General features: G+C 40.6%; 1 pseudogene; it reads right to left on the bottom strand.

The window, feature by feature from the left end:
* Window positions 1–921: 921 nt before the first annotated feature.
* Window positions 922–3,454, bottom strand: part of LOC119284160 — a 7,613-nt pseudogene continuing 5,080 nt past the window's right edge.

The raw sequence follows: 3,454 nt of genomic DNA on the forward strand, positions 1-3,454 counted from the left end.
GAAAAAATCTTTGCCTGCTCTACCTTATTCATTATTTGATTTATTACCTTCTTTTTGGCCGAAACTCTTGGCACTAGCATCGTAGCCAACACTAGTACTTGCATTGTAGGGATCCACCGGATCAAGGATACACATAATATAAGCAGGGCACCCCCATTCTTTACACATTGAAATTGTAGTAACAAAAATATTCACATATTAACAGGTTTATAAATAGCGAGTGGATTGAAACCTCATAAAAAAAGAAACTGACAGAACTACCTCATTGCTTCTACAACTGCCCTTCTACAACGGCTACTCAGAGCATAAACAAAGGGCAGTTGTTACTTCATAATTACTCCCTCCGTCGCATAATATGAGACTATTTTTGACACCACACTAGTTATATAAATGTTATATAAAAAAATCATAGAAACAAAAAATGTACTCCCTCTGTATGAAATAAAAGACGTTTTTTGGCACCATGACAATGTTAAATAACATCTTATATTTTGATACGGAGGAAGTATTAAGGCAAAAAAGTGAAAAGGATGTGAGCATGCTGATCAAAATGAGTTATCAGCACTAACCAAAGAACCTAATTCAAGCAAAGAGTGGAGAACTAACTAGAAATAAAGCAACAGAGCCAGTAAAATATGCATGTCCAAGGCCAACTCCGGTTTACTAGAAGAATGATAGAAAAGTTGTATCCATTTAGTCATCTAGCCCTTATAGACAGAAACTGCAGACAGCCCAAAAATAGAGGGCAAATGCTTGACAGAATATGAATTGGCTGCATTCATATTCCATAACAAGCACTGACTGCACGAAAATAAGCATATTACCATCAAGCAAATCCCTACCAAGTATTGCTTCGCTGTGCCACATTGTAACCAAGTTGAAAAAGAGTAAGCAAAGAGTACTTTGAACAGCTCGGCCAACTTATATAGTTGGCGGACATAATGATGGTGTGAAACCAGCGTATAGCTGACTGGGTGAGATGGCTTCGCTAAGCCCAGCAACACTAGTAGAAAAAGGGTCAAATCTGAGATACATTAGTACCGGTTTGCATTTGAGCCGCACTAATGTGCCATTAGTGCCGGTTCAAATGGCTAGGTGGGAGGAGATCTTTAGTATCGGTTCAATGCGAATCTTTAGTACCGGTTCGTGCCACGAACCGGTACTAAAGGTGCTGGCCTGCCACCAGCATCTTTAGTACCGGGTCGTGGCACGAACCGGTACTAAAGAGGTGGTTGCAGATCTATTTTTACTCCCACCTCGCTCCCCTAGCAAGATTTTTATCACCTTAAATATGTTACTTTCTCAAACTATCACAAGCATTTGGTCTTCATTGAACTCTATGTGTAGGATCTGTGGCTGCAATAGGAGTCTTCACCGGTTCTTAAATCGGGGTAGATTCCTATTAACAATTTAGATTCTATATAAAAAGATCATTGATGATCAATGTATTTTTTATGTACTTCTCTCTAGCAGTAGCGCGTTTTGGCTGAAAGGCGGGTACTGATCAATGCATTTTTTCTGCATTCAGATGCATAATTCAAATATGTTACTTCTCAAAGTATCACAAGCATTACGTGGGAAACTTGCGCCGTGGGGGTATGTGAACTATTCGCTTTTCTTTCTCGTGAAGAAAGAAAAAGGCGATCTAGCTTCTAGCGCAAGCGGACTCGCGCTTCCGCCGCCGGCCTCCGCCGGCTCCCCTCCGCCGGTGACTTCGGTGGATCTGTGTCCTCGGGCTTCGCCGTTGCGACGGCGTTTGGTCCAGCGTCGGCGCGGACCTTGGGAGGTAGTCCAGGAGCGGATGCAGATTATGGTCTGCAACGGCGGCATCTGGAAGATGGTGGATCGTGTGGGTTCGTGGTTCGTGGATGGCAGGTATGGTTTTCTCCTCCGGCATCTTTGGTGAACCACCTTGGAGGTCCGCAAAGCTGCATATCAGCGATGGAGCCGCTACGAGCTCAGGTGTGAAGGTGATCTATCATTGTTTCCTTTGGTGGCTGCTATGGTGGTACCGGAGGCCTATGACGGGCGTTGGTGTCAAGTTCAAAGGTTTCTTCGGTCTTGAATATTGTAATTTTTACTTCTTGGCTGTTGTTCCTTTAATTGTGCAAAGGCTAGCAAAAAAGTAAATTACTCAAAAATAAATAGAAGAAAATAACTAATGCAGAAAAGAAAAAAATATATAAAAAATTACTCAAAAATAAATAGAAGAAAATAAATAATGCAGAGAAGAAAAGAACTATATAAAGCAAAAATATTCACAAAGAAACTAAATACAGCAAAAAAACTACTCAGAAATAAATAGAAGAAAAAAAATAAAGCAGAAAAGAAAATACTCTATAAAAAATTACTCAAAAATAAATAGAAGAAATTAAATAATGCAGAAAAGAAAAAAAACTATATAAAGCAAAAATATTCACAAAAAAACTAAATACAACAAAAAAATAGTTGGAGCGCTGTCCAGTGGGCCTGCCAGACCTAGGGTGTGCAAATTCAGACCCAGAAGGGCCGGCAGGCTCACAGGGCAGCGCGCCCTAATTAGGCCAAGAAGCCCGCTATATAGAGGAGTTCGAAAGAGCAGCCGCGGCTGGGTTTATAAACCAGTGCGGCTGCCCTTTGCTCAGTGAGGTGGGACTAAACATAGTGCATCGAGGGTGGCAGCGCACGACCATTAGTACCGGTTGATGGATCCAACCGGTACTAATGGTTGCCCTTTAGTACCGGTTGGAGCCACCAACCGGTACTAAAGGCCCTCGTTTCCCGCCGCTTGGCCTGGCAAAAATTGGCTTTTAGTACCGGTTGGTGGCTCCAACCGGTACTAAAGGCCCCTCCTATATATATGGCACTAACGAAAATTCAGTTCGATCGACACTTCTTCTTCCACTTCTCTCGCGCGACATATCTATCGCGTCGCCGCCGCTGAGCCATCGTCCCCGCCGCCCTCGATCGCCGCCCCCGCCGCCCGTCGTCGCCGCCCGTACGTCGCTCGTACCCACACACACACACACATACATACACACATACACACATACACACACATGTACGTACACACACATACACACACAGTACTATACACACACACACACACATTTTTTTTACTTATTTTCTGTTTCTATTGTTTAGATTAACATTAGATGAATTTCGTAGATAAGAATGTTAGAATATTAATGTTAGATGAATTAGAACTAGTTTATTTTTAGTAACAAAATTTAGGTATAGGAGATTTTTTGAACTAGTTGAATTAATAGAACTAGTTTATTTTTAGTAAGAAAATTTAGGTATATGAGATTATTTGAACTAGTTGAATTAATATAACTAGTTTATTTTTAGTAAATGCTTAGTTGAACTAGTTTAATTAATATAACTAGTTTATTTTTAGTAACAAAATTTAGGTATATGATATTATTTGAACTAGTTGAATTAATAGAACTAGTTTATTTTTAGTAAGAAAATT

This window comes from Triticum dicoccoides, chromosome 4A, assembly GCF_002162155.2.
Source record: "Triticum dicoccoides isolate Atlit2015 ecotype Zavitan chromosome 4A, WEW_v2.0, whole genome shotgun sequence".
Lineage (NCBI taxonomy): Eukaryota > Viridiplantae > Streptophyta > Magnoliopsida > Poales > Poaceae > Triticum > Triticum dicoccoides.